The 17,245-nt window shown below is 44.4% G+C and overlaps 1 long non-coding RNA gene across 1 annotated transcript in view; it reads right to left on the bottom strand.

Annotated features, from left to right (window-relative positions):
• The window catches only part of LOC309341374, a 376,013-nt gene that overhangs the window by 201,053 nt on the left and 157,715 nt on the right, over positions 1-17,245 (bottom strand). The gene's annotated exons all lie outside the window — the stretch shown is intronic.

The following is a 17,245-nucleotide window of genomic DNA, read 5'->3' as shown; positions in this document are numbered from 1 at the left end:
AGAAGAAATATTAATTTCTACCTCCCTGATTTCGATTTTCAAACAGCATTTAGAATCTGAACACATTTGTTTTGAAATAAACCCAGTACAGCGCAATAAACCTTTTTACCTGGATAATTTATCCCCCCCCCTTTTAATCTCCAGGAAGACTCCCCCTCCGCCCGCGTTTATTTGTTTGTGTGTTTTTAAAAAGATGCAGGTGCACTGCAAGTCAGTAAAATCCGTCCCTTGTGTGTGTAGGGGGGGGGAACTGACTCACGTGATAAAGTAGCATAGAATGTTTAGTAAGAACCTGATAGCAGCCTAGAATCACATCCTGATTTTTCGATCCATTACTTGGCTTAGATCTCATCTTTCTAGACTTAGACCTTGTCGTCTTACTTAGATCTCACCACCTGACATAGAACGTGGAGAGGAAACCAGAAGGAGGGTGTGCAAACTTGGCAAAGGGTTAAAGTGGGCAATTGCAGTTACAGGTCCTTAAAAAACGTCATTACAGTTGAGAGTGATTACTGAGGCTGCTATCCTAGACACTCTTCTATGCTATCCTATGCTTCACTGAATGCAGTCAGATTTACTTAACATCAGGCATGCCTAGGATTGCAGAGTGGGAGGTTAAGACAAAGCCTCCTGCAGTCTTACTTGCTTAGGATTACGACTCGTATATCGGGACGACGTAGATTGCTGGCGATGACAGTCAACAGCACAGCGCACAATAACGTAGAGTTATCAGAGGAGGTGATGTTTTACAGAACATAACTACTTGCTCTGATCCCTGAGGAACTTGCAAACTACATTTTGACAGCGGGAAGCCACCTCAGTGGCACTTTCTTCTGAGCAAACAGGTTTAGGAAGGGTGGATTCCAGTGTGACTCAGTGCCACTGAGATCAAGAAAATAATTTTACCAGTGAAGACTGGGGTGCGGGGAGGATGCTAACCTGTTCTCGTGGGTGCCACCCAGCCAACCCGGTAGCAATTTTTCCACGCGCTTCCACGGGGCGTGGTAACCTGCACGATCCATATCCTTTGGTAGGAAAACCATGCGATGCTCTCCACCACGTAAGCTGCTTAGCTTATGTTTTGCAAACCCGACCCCACACCCTCAGTAGCAATGCGGTGATAGGAGGTAAATGCACCTTTCCCGTATATTTTCGAATGCACTCGATACTATTCCGTGCTGCACGATTCAGGTGTGTGTGTGTGTGTGTGTGTGTGTGTGTGTGTGTGTGTGTTGGTAGGGGGTGGCCTCTTATTTCCTGCAGATAATAAATGCAACGTCGCTGCCTAAAGAAACCCAAAGAAGGGAGAGGTGGAACAGACCCTTTTCGTCCACATTCCTCATGTCTCCTTTCCCTCGGATGATTCTCGAGATCCATATTGTCTACCCTACCAGGCTTTTATTGTGTAAGCAGAAATAAGGCTTTTATTGTGTAAGCAGATCCAGGTTGTAATCTTAAATCCACATGCCTGGGAGTAAGCCCCATTGAACTCAGTAGGATTACTTCTGAAAAGACATGCGTAAAATTTTGTTGCCAAGAGTTGCTTTAACCATTAGCATGGCTTACCCATCTCCCTTTTGCGCGCTCGCTGCCTTCAGCCACCGCCAATCTGGTGTTTTGAATTTGATTTTAATGACGATGCTGTTTTTGACCCGTGCACCCGAGATACAGGAACGATGTGACATATGTTTAAATGCCCCTGTCGTAGATCATGCCTGATTCGTGTGTCAACAGATGAGAGAATCTACGAATGGAAAACTTTTCTTTAGGAGTTTTTGCGAGAAATATAGCTGCATATAATGTTCTGGATGCCGGTAAATGCTTAACCGGTAGAGCGTGCAACCATCTGCTTAATTCTGACTTTAGTGGCTTGTAAATGGGACTCTGCACGCTTCTGATCCTTGCCATCGAGGCACCGTGACCCAAAGCTCCCATGCATTGGAGATTTCAGCGGATTCTTGGAATCTCCCAAATCTTCCACGATCCCTCGGTAAACTTCATTTGTCACCATAGTACTGACGTTCCCTTGCTCGTTTCATAATTGTAGTCCATTGAAGTGAGTTCCATTGAGATCTGAGAGATTTGCTTCCACGCAAACATGCGTCTGTTTGAAGAGTATATCAATATTCCTGTGTGTCACACGTACACCACCCACCCACCCTCTCTCTCTCTCTCTCTCTCTCTCTCTCTCTCTCTCCCTCCCTCCCTCCCCTCTCTCTCTCACTTGACAATATCTGGTAGTCAACTAAAACCCATAGAGTTGCTTTCTTTTCGTTGCTGAATTAGATTAAGACAGGTGTGAAGAAGAAAATGCATTTCTATGGCCAACGAACACTGCGGCCGAATGCATTGCCCATTGCCCATTCTTCATAACCCTTTAAAAACAACAACAAATACGGGGAAATTCAACTGACTCGACTAGCTGCATCTGTAGGAAGACAGAACCTGAGTCTGCCAGACAAGTTGAATACCATTTACAGTTCAACTGGAGATATAAGGCTGCGTATGCGTATTTCCAGCCGGTATCAGTAGAACATGGCGCTGTTGTTTTAAATGCCTAACTGCTGGATGAGGTCCATTTAAAAAAACAACACCTGGAGTGGGGGAGGGGATCTAGATGAGAAACGTGGATTGCTGTGTAAGAGAGAGGGGAGGTAGAAATCAATTTCGAAACTTGGACTTGGAGTTTTTTCCGGAGATTTCCTGCCGTTTTTCATATATGCGCGTATACATCCCCCCCAAATATCATTGGGAAGAAAGAAACTATTGAATCGGAGCCACGCGGTTTAAGCTGCCTCTCGCCTGCGCTCTCACATCCAATAAAACCGCCTTAGTTACGCCTAGAGAGCAAACGTTCTCCGGCTGGGAGAAGTCAGAATTCCTTCCGTTTTCCCGAAGGATCTTATATTCTGTAGGTGGAACGCGAATGTATATGTGTGTGTATATTTGTACATGCACATACACACCCATATTTATCTCTCCCCCCCCCCCTCCTTCCCTCTCACGCACACACAGCCCTTTGGGAAATCAACTCCATATCCGGATCTGAAGCACACTTGCTTGGAAATAATCCCCCAGAAATCATATGAGACTTTCCTTCCAAAGAAATACGTTTGGAATCAATCAGCGACAACCTCTCTCCACCTCCCAAATTCTACTTAAGCTCGCAAAGCCTGTCAAGAGATGCCCCCTCGTTAAATGCACGCTTGCTTAGAGGTAAGCCCACTGATATTCAACAGGGCTTCCTTCCAAGGTCAGCGTAAATTGTACGCAGGATCCCGGTTTCACCAGACCCGAACTATCCTAATGCATGATCACGAGCATTGTATCGTGCTCTCGCTGCTGTTGGAAGTCTAGCTTGTAAGTTTTTTAGCCAGAAACTAGCTGGATCCTAAAGGGGTGATTAGCAGGTATTCCTTCCAGCCAATGGTTAATGCTGGGGGGGGGGGAGGCATTTCTGGACCCCTCTCCAATCTATTAGCTTCAGGGAGGTAAAGGGTTAACAACCCCTGAATGCACATCAAGCCCAAAGCTACTGGGAAAGAATATGAAGGGGAATAACCAGGTCCCCCCCCCCCACCTCACTCTCTCTCTCACTCTCTGCAGCCGCTGGACCTTATTGAATGTCATTGAAGAAAGTTTTGAATGCCAGATAAAGAGAGGCGAATTAAACTGTGTGACAGCGGAGGATAAGCAAACACAAAGGGAACTCTGTCACACTTTGGGCAAAATCCGTGGGCTTTTTACCAAGCCTCTTCGCTATGATTGAATTAAGTAATAGGAAAACATTTTCTTTCAGTTTAGAGCCATTAGACAAAAACTTCAAAGCCAAGAACACTTTTTAATGTGCAGCCCCCAACAATGGAAATCTCTGGTTTGTGGCGAAATGTTGAAAATGGGTTTCTTGTGCAAAAAGGGGGAAAATACACACACAAAAAACACACCCCACCAACCCAGCCTGGAAAAAGGCATTACAGCAAAACAAGGCTCTCTGTCGCCAGCTTCGGCGTTAGGGGAGCTGGAAGTGAGGGAAGCTCTTGAAACCTTGGCTTGTGATGCCCCTTTCTCAGAAAAGGAGAGTGTTTTTCCAGAAACACACAGATTTGGAGTGGAGGAGCAAAATTGGACCATAGAAGTGTCCCAGTCCACAGGCAGCAAGGGATAAACATAGCAAAACCACACCAAGTATTACTGCTACCTATGCAGCCTCATAAGAACATAAAATTGTGGGAATGTTCAGGGAGGCAGGAGAGGGTATATTGTTTAATTACACCCTTCACAACTTGTGTTAACAAGTTCTGTGATTTAGCAGAGTAACATTCCCCTTTTAAACTTACACAGCGGATAGGTCTTTGCCAGGCTTGCATAAGCCTCTAAAATTAGTTCCCTGGTAATTCCCCTTTATTCCCTCTTAAAAGAATAGACATAACACAGTTTTGTATAGAAGTATATAAAATAGTTTACTCACATTCTGTTCACTGAAGGATCCCAGAAGGCAGACTTAGGTTACAAAATATATGTGTGTGGAATCTATCCCATAAGGAGATAGTTCCTTTGTCCTCAAGCCAAGAGTATCTCATCTAAGGAGATGTTGTTTCTTCAAGGAATGGAGTCAGAGAGAGAGATGGCTGCTTCCCCTGTGCTATTTTGTTACCTGCACAGGTGAGGTCACACCCACCTCTAGTCACATGTAGAGGAAATTTGTCCCAGCCCAGGAGGAAACAGGAAGTTCTGACTGGCTGGTCCAGACATCCCCTTTTTATGTCCACTCTAGGGATGTTGTATTTGACTGCTCTGTGTTCCACACCCCACAAAAATGAGCCTGCTGGATCAGCCCAGCAGCCCAGCTAGCCCAACATCTTGTTCTCTTCGTAGCTGACCAGGTTCCTGTGGGAAGCCTGCAAGTGGGACATGAGTACAAGAGCACTCTGCTCATCTGCAGTGGAGATAGAACATAGCCATTGTGGCTAGTAGCTGGTGATAGTCTTGTCCCCATGAAGTTGTTGTGGGTGTCAGTATATGGAAACATCACCGCTGCAGACAGGCAGATTGTTGACACCACATGATGCGCTTATCTGTGGGAAAGAAGAATTTCCCAGGACGTTCACAGGCTGGATAAGTCTTTGTGAAGAGTGTAACTTGAAACCTTCTGTGTGCGCATGTTCAGGAAGTTTGTCAGACTTGCTGGAAGAACTGAACTGAAAGGACGTGTTTTTCTCTAGTGCTGTAATGTCAGAAATAAACATCATGTAAATAGATTTCTGACTTATTTTCTTTCCCCTGTGGAAGCAGGAGGGAGGGGTTGTGCATTTTACCCACTCTTGGGAAAATGTCGCCTATCAAAATCTCCCTGGTTTGTCTGGATATCAGCCAGGGGAGGTTACCGGTATGCAAGCTCCGAGGACAGTGAGAGGGGCCAGCCTCTGTGGAGGGGGGCTTGCAAACCAACAGTGGGATGTATCATCACTGAAGCAGTCAAGTACAACATTTTCCTGTTTCCTAGAGTGGACATACAGGGGAATGTGGCTCCAGACAGGGAGGACTTCCTGTCATACCTGTTCCGGAGCCTCCTCCCCTTGTGCGTGACCAGGTAGATGAGCATGACCCTAGCAGACCCTGTAAAAGGGCTAGCCACACAACCATCTTCCCTTTTTCCATTTACTCCTTTCAGACTTCTCTCTTGGACCTCCAGTGTGGAGAGCCAGTGTGGTGTAGTAGTTAAGAGTGGTAGACTCGTAATCTGGGGAACTGGGTTCGCGTCTCCGCTCCTCCACATGCAGCTGCTGGGTGACCTTGGGCTAGTCACACTTCTTTGAAGTCTCTCAGCCCCACTCACCTCACAGAGTGTTTGTTGTGGGGGAGGAAGGGAAAGGAGAATGTTAGCCACTTTGAGACTTCTTTGGGTAGTGGATAAAGCAGGATATCAAATCCAAACTACTACTACTACTACTCTTCTTCTTCTTCTTCTTCTTCTTCCTCTTCCTCTTCCTCTTCCTCTTCCTCTTCCTCTTCCTCTTCCTCTTCCTCTTCTTCCTCCTCCTCTTCTTCTTCTCCTCCACTTTTGGCTCTTAGCCAGCACATGGCTCATCCTTACAGAGGATGGAAGCCACAAGGTAGAAAGTCTGAGGCCTAGCTTAGACTTCTTTTCGCTACAACTGTAACTGTAACCACAAGATAAAGCCTTCCTTCTGATTACTGCTGTGAACTGAATGTAAGTAAACTTTACTCTTACTTTTAAAGAAGACTGTTGTGTTTCAAAGAAACTTGACATAAAATGCATACTCCATATTATGTCACTTAATTTTAAATGTGGTATGCCAACCCTGCTGCACTGGGGGGGGGGGGGCTTCTGCTCTTTCTACTCCATGGGGTTCTATAGATGAATGTCCCCAAACCCTGCCCTGATGGCACAATTAATGGGAAGTGGGCTACATTCACCCCTCAGAAGTAATAATAATATTAATAATAATTTATTATTTATACCCCGCCCATCAGTCTGGGTCTCCCCAGCCACTCTGGGTGGCTTCCAACAGGAGATTAAAAATACATTAAAACACCAGTCATGAAAAAAAACTTCCCTAAACAGGGCTGCCTTCAGATGTTATATATATGAAGATATATATATAAGCTACTATATTTTTTAATATACATGTTCTGGTTTCTCTTCAGGCCATATAAATGTTTCTCTGTTGTCATTAAAGAAGCTGCCAATTATATATATAGAAGATGCCAATGTGATATGTGCCTATATATGCCAGAGGGGAGTTTAGTCTGTTGCAGCAAGTGTGTGTGTGAGAAGCACATTTTTGTGGAGAAGAGACCACTTCAGCAGATACATGTCATATGTATCTGTCTCGCAGACTGTCTCACTAGAGTGGTGCATGCTCTAGTTATCTCCCGCTTGGACTACTGCAATGCGCTCTATGTGGGGCTACCTTTGAAGGTGACCCGGAAACTACAACTACTCCAGAATGCGGCAGCTAGACTGGTGACTGGGAGTGGTTGCCGAGACCACATAACACCGGTCTTGAAAGACCTACACTGGCTCCCAGTACGTTTCCGAGCACAATTCAAAGTTTTGGTCTCACCTTTAAAGCCCTAAACAGCCTCGGTCCAGTATACCTGAAGAAGTGTCTCCACCCCCATTGTTCTGTCCAAGCACCGAGGTCCAGTGCCAATGGCCTTCTGGCGGTTCCTTCACTGCGAGAAGCAAAGCTACAGGGAACCAGGCAGAGGGCCTTCTTGGTAGTGACGCCTGCCCTGTGGAACGCCCTCCCACCAGATGTCAAAGAGAACAACAACTACCAGACTTTTAGAAGACATCTGAAGGCAGCCCTGTTTAGGGAAGCTTTTAATGTTTGATGGATTACTGTATTTTAATATTCCGTTGGAAGCCACCCAGATGGGCGGGGTATAAATATATTATTATTATTATTATTATTATTAATAATAATAATAATATCTGCCCCCCCACAAAGTTGGGGCCAAAGGACCACAGAATGCAAGGACTGCAGTGGGCCTGTGACATGTCTGTGGGAAGCTCAAATGTATTTTTTTTATTTATATCCTGCCCTTTCCTCCAAGGAGCTCAAGGTGGTGTCCTCACAACCGGGTAAGTTAGGCTGGGAGAGAGAATGACTGGCCCAAGGTCACTCAGGAAGCTCTATGGCCGAATGGGGATCTGAACTCCACTCTGGCTCTCTACAAGATCTAAGCACAGTGACCCTTCACATTGATCTGTGCTTATCTTGTAAATATTTCAGAACTGAGGAGACATGTCACAGGATTCAGTTCTTGCATTCGGTGGCACCTCCTCCACTGTGGAACGACTTCCCCACTGATACATGTCTTGCCCCCAATTTTATCTTCATATAGATGGCAGATAAAAACTCAGGTGCCCATGATAGGCTATGTTCTACCTCCCCACCAGATGTCAAGGAGTTGAGTAACTATACAATCTTTAGAAGACATCTGAAGGCTGTATAGGGAAGTTTGCAGTGTTTGATTTTTTTACTATGTCCTGTATATGCTGGAAGCCAAGCAGAATGGGTAGGGTACAAATAGAATAAGAATAAGAATAAGAATAAGAATAAGAATAAGAATAAGAATAATGCTGGGTGTCATGTATGGGGAGAGTGCTGTTGCACTCAAGCCTTGCTTGCAGGCATCTGGTTGGTCACTGTGTGAACAGAATGGGTTGTCATGCTGCTTATTATGTTATTTATATATTTGGTCACAACAATTATTTTAGTGCTCTTGCATATTATCTACAGTATATTTTATTTTGCCTTATTTTGGGGTAAACTGTCCTGTGGCCGTTTCTGGTGAAGGATAGAAATCTCTTCATTAATTGTGACATACATCAACAGCCAGTTCTTCCTGGCATAATACCAGTTAAGAAGAGCATGCCACTCGGTATCGAAGTTGGTATTCAACTGTCAGTCATCTTAGAATAAAAGTGTGTTAGGTGGAATTATAACTCTGATAACTTGCCTGGAAGCAAACACTCTCTCTTTGCCCACGCAAGGTCTTTTTGTATCTGCACGCCACTCAAAATTAACCTCTGGTTTTGCTGACATGCAGATTAGAACGCGCTTATGCATTTCTGCTTGCTGCCTAACCAAGAACAGCCAAGGTAACGGAGGAGTGGTACTGCTCACCTGGCCTCTGGTCAAACGCATCATTGCTGCTTCCTAGGAGGTAGAGGAGGAGGGGCAAGCAGACGTGAGGTCCATGTGGTGCAAGTCCATTGGTGGAGACACTGGAATGGCTCCGCCTGTGCACTTGCATCTCACCAAGCTTGCTACCGCCTCCCCACCTACCTCCCAGTGAACAGCAGCAATGCAACCAACCAGAGGTCAGGTAGGAGGCAGTGCCCCATGACACCATCCCACCAGTTCGGACCAGTGGTCATGGATGATGGCAGTTGCAGTTCAGCAACATCTGGAGGGCCACATGGTCCCTATCCCTTATTTATGTGAAGATTCCACAGTGGTCAACAGATCTTTAGGACAGGATATCAGTAGGTCATCTCCTGCTCTACCTCTTGTCGGCCAATTTTTATACAAGCAGCAGCTTTGGACAATATTGCAAGGTCCTCATATGGCTCTTTCTGGTGCCATACAATCAACTCACCTGGCTGCCCCACCATAACATCCTATATTAACTGCTGGCCAGTGGCGTAGCGTGGGATGCCAGTGCCCAGGGCTGCACAGAAGGGTGGGTGGGAGGGAGGGAGGGAAACAGACAGAGTATGTATTCAGTGGCCTAACAGTGTCCGCATCACTCAGGAAATCGCAGCTGCAGAGATAAGAAGAGTTGGTCCGTTGTCTGGAGAGGTCATTTCCTGGTTCACATGGAGAAGCCATTTTCAGTGGAGCCCCGTGATGGAGCCCAGTACTGAGGCAGCACTGGGTGTTGAAATTTTGTGCCCCTAACAATTTTGTGCCCAGGGCAACCACCCCTCTGGCCCTCCTTCACACTATGCCACTGCTGCTGGCACCACATCATATTTTGTAATGCAATGTCTTCCCAGTGGCTGCTGAATCCCTATAAACCAGGAGCAGGGAACCTCAGGCCTTGTGCCAAATGAAACCACCCAGTCCTCCCCTCTGGCCCAGGTGACACTCCTCACCAACCTGGCTTCACACCTTCCTTTGGTGTTTTTGCCTTGCTGGAATGTGTCCTTGAACTCCGTCTCTTGCTTATCCAGGGTGAAGTTAGAAGGGGGGGAGGGGTGCACGTTTGTGTAGAAAGTAGCTAGCCTGCTGTACGGCTGTAAAACCTGCACTCATTGCTCCACCTGCTTTTGCCTCTGGCTCCACCCACCACTGGCCTGTGGCCCTCAGAAACTTGCCTGGATAGGCATGCGGCCCTCGGGCTCAAAGAGATCCCCCAACCCTGCCATAAGTGATCTGCTAATGCAGGAGAGCATGGGATCCTGCGCTCGGAAAACCATAAGCACATGTGCACTTGCAAAGGCAGCAGTTACGAGTGGCTAAACCCGAGACTATTGAGTGCTATAAGAGTCTTCAGAAGAAAGCAGCAAGGCCTCTTCCTTTCGTTAGAACAAACAGAGACACGGGCTGGGAAGGTGATCTTCAAAGTATACGTATATCCAGACTTGCTGGCTGCAGGGAAGGTTGTGGGGGGCAGGTGGGGGGCTTTGGGGAGCCTTGCCTCCTGGTTTCTCCACAAGCCATTTCTTGGAAAGATCAGAAGTCCAGGAGCTGAGCCAAAGGTCAGACTCGTTTGTTTCTCACAGCAAGGTTGCATTGAGAACAAGCTGTGCGGATGGCATCCCCCCAGCCTTTGGCTCAGCCAGGGGGCTCAGACCTCTCATTGGCCCCTCGGCCTTTTCGGCTAACCTTTCCTTTGCAACTTCTTTTTCTCACACAGGGGATGTTTGTGTGTGGCTGTGAAAGGAGGATCTCCTGTCTGCCTGGTTAATTGTCATAGTTATTACAGCTACCTGAAAGACTGCAGCTCCCAATATGCCCATATTCAATAAGCAGCAGAGATGGCTGGCACTGAAGTGGGGGGTGAGATTTATCCCTTGGTTGGACCCAGAGTGAAGAGTGACAAGACATATCCTTCTTTCACTTCAGACAGGTCTCGCCTTCCTGCCCCCACTCACTTTCCTTCCTATTTGTTTGTCTCTTTACATCAGGGGTTCATGGTAAGATTGATTTATTTTTTAACTCACATACTTTTATTACATTTAATTGTTTTAAAACTGCAGGCTTTATTTCTACTTTTATGTACACTTGCTATTAATGTTTGCTTTCGCCAGTATTTTTTTAATGAATATTTTAGATTCTATGTAAACTGCTTAGAGGTTGTCAGCTATTAAGCATCATATAAAATCTGTTAAATACAGTGGTACCTCAGGTTAAGTACTTAATTCGTTCCGGAGGTCCGTTCTTAACCTGAAACTGTTCTGAACCTGAAGCACCACTTTAGCTAATGGGGCCTCCTGCTGCTGCCGCACCACCGGAGCACGATTTCTGTTCTCATCCTGAAGCAAAGTTCTTAACCCGAGGTAATATTTCTGGGTTAGCAGAGTCTGTAACCTGAAGCGTATGTAACCCGAGGTAATACTGTAAAATAAATTGCTTAAAAGAAATCAGGAGCATAAGATCATAAGGTCAGGAAGCAGGAATATATTGTATAAAGTATTTTGTTACAAATATAAGAAAGTTCCTCTCCGTTCCTGTGGACTCAGATTTGTGGAACTCCCTTCCCTTCCACCCTGTGGAAGCTCCAGCACCTACGGTTGACTTCTTTATTCCATCGGGCTTTTTAATTAAATATTGATTGCATAGTTTTACCTCTTTGTCCTCTCCATTGTCCCAAGTCTCCTGCACACCACTTAGAGAAGACTGTAATCAAGAAGTACTGTATATAAATTGTTGAAATAAAAATATGAATAGTAAAATATGAGGCAGGTTAGGCGGAGAGGCAGTGACAGGCAACTTCATGGCCATTGAACCCTGCTCCCCCAGGTCCTAGTCTGACATCCTAACTGCTACGCCACACTGATTCTCTACTTTAGGCTTAAAAAATGGGCCCTGGAGAGATTGGAGGCTTCTGATCTGAGGGTACAGTTCTATATGTAAGTCCCTGTAAGAACTCAATGGCACTTACTTCTGAGTAGGCAGGGCTAAAATTGCACTGTGGCTGCAAGTCTATGCACATGTTAAGTTCTATTGAATTGATGGGATTTACTTCTGAGTAGACATGCACACAATCAAACTGTCTAGGCTGGGATTACATGACGGTTCCTTCTATATTTTTTTAAACTTTAACAACTACATTTTAACTAGTCTATTCATTATTGGGTTTGTAAACTGAGAATCCCCAAAAGTTACTTCTTTCAAATATAATGCAGTTTCATACAAATACGTATGTCGGTAAAGGCAGAAGGAGCACATCTTGAGAGGCAATTATTATTATTATTATTATTATTATTATTATTATTATTATTATTATTTATTATTTACACCCCACCCATCTGGCTGAGTTTCCCCAGCCACTCTGGGCAGCTGCCAATCAAGTATTAAAAACAATACAGCGTTAAATATTAAAAACTTCCCTGAACAGGGCTGCCTTCAGATGTCTTTTAAAGATAGGATAGCTGCTTATTTCCTTCACATCTGAAGGGAGGGTGTTTCACAGGGTGGGCGCCACTACCGAGAAGGCCCTCTGTCTGGTTCCCTGTAACCTTACTTCTCGCAATGAGGGAACTGTCAGAAGGCCCTCGGCGCTGGATCTCAGAGCCCGGGCTGAACGATGGGGGTGAAGACGCTCCTTCAGGTATACAGGACCAAGGCCTTTTAGGGCTTTAAAGTCAATACCAACACTTTGAATTGTGCTCGGAAACGTACTGGGAGCCAATGCAGATCTCTCAGAACCAGTGTTATGTGGTCCCGGTGGCCACTCCCAGTCACCAGTCTAGCTGCCGCATTCTGGATTAATTGCAGTTTCCGGGTCACCTTCAAAGGTAGCCCCATGTACAGCACGTTGCAGTAGTCCAAGCGGGAGATAACCAGAGCATGCACCACTCTGGCGAGGCAGTCCGCAGGCAGATAGGGTCTCAGCCTGCGTACCAGATGGAGCTGGTACACAGCTGCCCTGGACACAGATTTAACCTGTGCCTCCATGGACAGCTATGAGTCCAAAATGACTCCCAGGCTGCGCACTTGGCCCTTCAGCGGCACAGTTACCCCATTCAGGACCAGGGAATCCCACCCACCCACCCGCCCCCCGTCCCCCAAAAACAGTACTTCTGTCTTGTCAAGATTCAACCTCAGTCTCAAGGCAAATGCACTTCAGGTGTACTGACAGTTCTGATGTCAACGGAGGCGAAGTGTGAAATTTCCTCCAGTGTTGTATTTCCTTTTCTGAGTCAGCTATCCATGTGTTTCCAAAATAGTCATGGCTGGAGCCATGGTTGTCCTCCAGAGCCAGATACCAGCAATATCAAACTACTGAGCTGAATATAGGAAGCAGCCATGCCTATGATGTTGCATAGCCTGTAGGTGGGGCAGTATCCCATAATATCAGCAGTAGGCAAGGACACCTAAAGTCACTCTGCATAACTGAGAGTCACCAACAGGGTAATTTTCAAGAGTATTTTGGAGCTTAAGTGCGTCTAACTTTCTCCACACTCTGTTTCTCAAATTTACACCTCATCTTTCCTTCAAGGAGCGTAAAGTGGCATACATAGTTCTCCTCCTCCCTATTTCATCTTCACAATAAGCCTGTGAGTTAGGTTAGACTGGGAGGCTATGACTGGCCCAAGGTCAAGAAGCCATTGGGCTTCATGGGCAAGTCAGGATTTGAACCTGGCCCTCCCCAGTCCTAATATGACATTCTTTGTTGTTGTTGTTGTTGTTAAATCATTTTTATTAATTTTCCAATAAAAAACATCCAATTAACATATCAAATAATAATCCAATTAAAATAAAAAACTAAAATAAAAAAGACCAAATTATCATCCAAATTATAATTATTAATTTTTCGGGGCTTCCCATAGTCTGGACCTTGAAGCATATCTCCAAATCTCAATCCTGCCTTTCCTCGTTGTTTCCATATTTTCCACATCTTGATTTTAACGCTTTAAAGTTCTCCGTCTCTGGCTCTACGATTCTCAAACATCATATATCCTTTCATCCATTGAGTACAGCTTTTTTTTGTACTAATATGACATTCTAAGCACTGATTGTAGCCCTATTTATTTTTACAAGTTCACGTTTGTAACGTCTTCATTAGTCGGAAACTTGGGATGAGCTTAGTAAGGTGGACAACACTCTGGTGTGGATGCTGTCAGTATGGAATAAAGATGGGGTGTATTTGATCAATCCTGGCAGCATACATAGTTCCCTTGGCCTTTTATTTCTCACAACAAACAACCCAGTGAGGAGGGATGAAGAACCAGGAATAACACCACAAACTCCTCAGAGGATAGGCAGGAGGAAATGATGATTATGATGAGGCAGTGACACATCTCCCCATTCAATCCAGGCTTTTTTCCCCCAGTCTGAAATTGTGTGGTTTCTTTTTAGCTCATTTCTCCTGGCTTTTTGTTGCTTTTTGGAGATCTGCTACTATTTCTTTATTTTATTAAATGTATATGCCTCCCTTCATCCAAAGGCCACAAGTGCCAATATGTAACACAACAGGCACACAATATAAAAATCAACACAGCTATATCAATGCAATTATAACAAGAAGAAATACATGGTCAACTTCGGAGAACCCAAAAACTGTTCCAGAAAGGGAAATCGCAGATGAGGGGATTGAGCAAGCCTTCCCCGCCTGTGCTGCACCATAAATCACCATCGCTAAATAAATAAATACCGTATTTTTCTGTGTATAACATGCCCCCTTCTATAAGACGATCCCTATTTTGGGGGACCGCAACAAAAAAATATCGTCTTATACACAGAAAAATATGGTAATCATAATAATACTGTGTGTATATAAATATATCTCCCAAAAATCTAGAATAATAGAATTGTAGGGTTGGGAGGGACCCGAAGAGTCATCTAGCCCAAGCCCCTGCAATGCAGGAATCTTTTGCCCAACATGGGGCTTGAACCTCATGGGGAAACTTTGACTCTCTTAATTGTGGGATGTAAACACAGGAGCAGTCAATGACAACATTCCTAGAGTGTACATGTTAGAACATGGGGAGGGATGTCTGTCCAGCAAGCAGGTAAACTTCCTGGGGACGGACTTCCTCCGCATGTGACCAGAGGTGGGTGTGGCCTCACCTGTGCAGGTAATGATAAAAGCACAGGGCAGGCAGCCACTCTCTCTCTTGCCTCTTGCCTCTCTGCCATCTTCATCTTCTGAAGGAGCAACATGCCCTCTTGGCTCCCAGCCAAGAGAGGACAGTACTATCTTGCTACAAGATAGATTCTAACTGCATGTAACCTTTTTAAGCCTGCCTACCTTCTGGGATCATATTGTGAACAGAACGTGAGTAAACTCTTTTATACTTTTATAAAGACTGTGTCGTGTCTTGTATTTTAAGAGGGAACAAAGGGGAAATTACCAGAGTAATTATTATAGAGGTTCTAGCGAACCTGTGCAAGCGTTACCGTTGCGTACTTAAAGGGGAATGTCTATAAACTCTGCTGATATTTTGGGAACTTGTTAGTACAAGTTGGATAAGGATATAATTAGTCAATATATCCTCTCCTGCACCCCAGAACATTCCCACAAAGGGTTATTGGCCCCAGTATTGCATATTTCTGCGTATTTTTGAAGGATTGTGTTGGATTGTGATTTTGAGTTGAGTAGTATTTTTCTGAGTTAACTTCCTGGTAAGCACATGGTCCTTTGTTCCATTGTGCAGTGGGGATTAAGCAACCCCCCCCCCTTCCCTCAGAGTTCACAGTGACCCAAGGCAGTGAAGAATTGTTTTGTATTTTGAGATTTTTGAGATTTTGATTTTAAAATTTTGAGAAATTTTGAAATTTTGAAGAATTTTCAAATTTTTGGATTTTAAGATGGCTAGAGCAGCTTTTGATAGTGATGCAAAGCTAGGAATGCCTGTGCTGAATGAACACAATTTCATACACTGGAAGCAGCGCTTGATAGCATGTTTAGATTATAAGCACATTTTGGAAGCTTTAAACCCTCAACCTACGGGATCGTCTGAGGAAGCTTTAGCCAAGATAAGTGCTTGGAAACGCATGAACAGCGAAGCTAGACACATAATTTTGAGTGGACTTCGTGATGAGCAGCTATCATTAATAAATAGTACAGATGATGCATCTCAAATCTTAAGAGATATTGAGCGCGTGTATGGAGAATCTAGCATAAACTGCTTCAGAAACTTGGTGTGTAAATTAACCAGAGTGAGGATGAATTCAAAAGAGGAATTCACAGAGCACATCAACAAGTTCACTGAGATTATTCAAAGAATTGATCTGACTCCCAAAGCTTTTGATGAAGATACAAAGATAGCATTTTTGTTGTCATCACTTGGACCACGCTTTAGCGCATTTGTAAGTTTGATGGATCATAGACAAGGTCTGACTTTTAAAGACTTGATTGGTTATTTAAAAGAAGAATGCAGAGATAGAGCTGAATCTCCAGTGAGAAATGCTAGAAGCAAAGACAGTAGTTATGCATCTAGGCAATTTACAAAGTCCAAAGAGATGCCTAAGAAAGTGATTTGTTTCAATTGTAACAAAGAAGGACACATTGCAAAGAATTGCAGGGCTCCTAAAGCCAAGAAACCCCACCCCTTTCAGCCAAAAGGAGAAAAGAAGGGGAAATGTGAATGCACATGGCTACTGCAAGAAAGGAATTTAACTGTCCAGAATCGTGAAAATAGACGTAATAAATGGATAATTGATTCAGGTGCCAGCTCACATTTTTCATATAAAAAGGACTATTTTAATGAGATAAATGATGAAGAAGGATCTGAAATTGAAATTGCAGATGGGAACATTGTTAAAGCAAAAGGTGCAGGTTCCATGAGTCTGAAATGCAATATAAACAATGAATGCATTGAGAACACAATCTCTAGAGTTTTGTATGTTCCAGAGCTGAGCTGCAATTTAATCAGCGTGTCCACTTTGGACAAGAAAGGTTTCCAGATCACATTTGGAAATGGAGAATGTAAAGTGACTAGAAATGGCAAAGTGTTTGCTCAAGCAAAGCTAATCAATGGTGTATATGAGCTTGATGTTTCAGAGAATCAGTCTGCAAAAGTGGCACATTCCAGCCAGAAGGATGAAGCAGATCTGGACCTATGGCACAGAAGGCTTGGACATAGAGACACCAACGTCATTCTGGATCTACAGAAAAGAGATCTTGTAAGAGGTTTGCAGGTAAAGCAGAGCAACAAAGCTCCAGCAAAGTGCATAAGCTGTATTACTGAGAAGGCTGTAAAACCTTCATTTCCACGTTGTGCAGAACAAAGAAGCAACAAAGTGCTTGACATAGTGCACACTGACATATGTGGACCCATGAATGTTCCCTCACTGGGAAAGAATAGATATATTTTAATATTTCTGGATGACTTTTCAAGATTTTGTGTTGTATATTTTCTCAAAGAGAAGAGTGAGACAGTGGACAAGTTCCAGGAATACATTGCCATGGTCAAGAACAAATTCCAGAGAGCTCCAGCTGTGCTAATGAGCGACAATGGAGGTGAGTACTGCTCAAATGAAATGCAGGCTCTCCTGGCCAAGGAAGGAATTGCACACGTAACCACAATTCCTTA

This window comes from Podarcis erhardii (genome assembly GCF_964252035.2).
Source record: "Podarcis erhardii genome assembly, chromosome: 4".
Lineage (NCBI taxonomy): Eukaryota > Metazoa > Chordata > Lepidosauria > Squamata > Lacertidae > Podarcis > Podarcis erhardii.
This window is presented reverse-complemented; position numbering and strand designations above follow the sequence as displayed.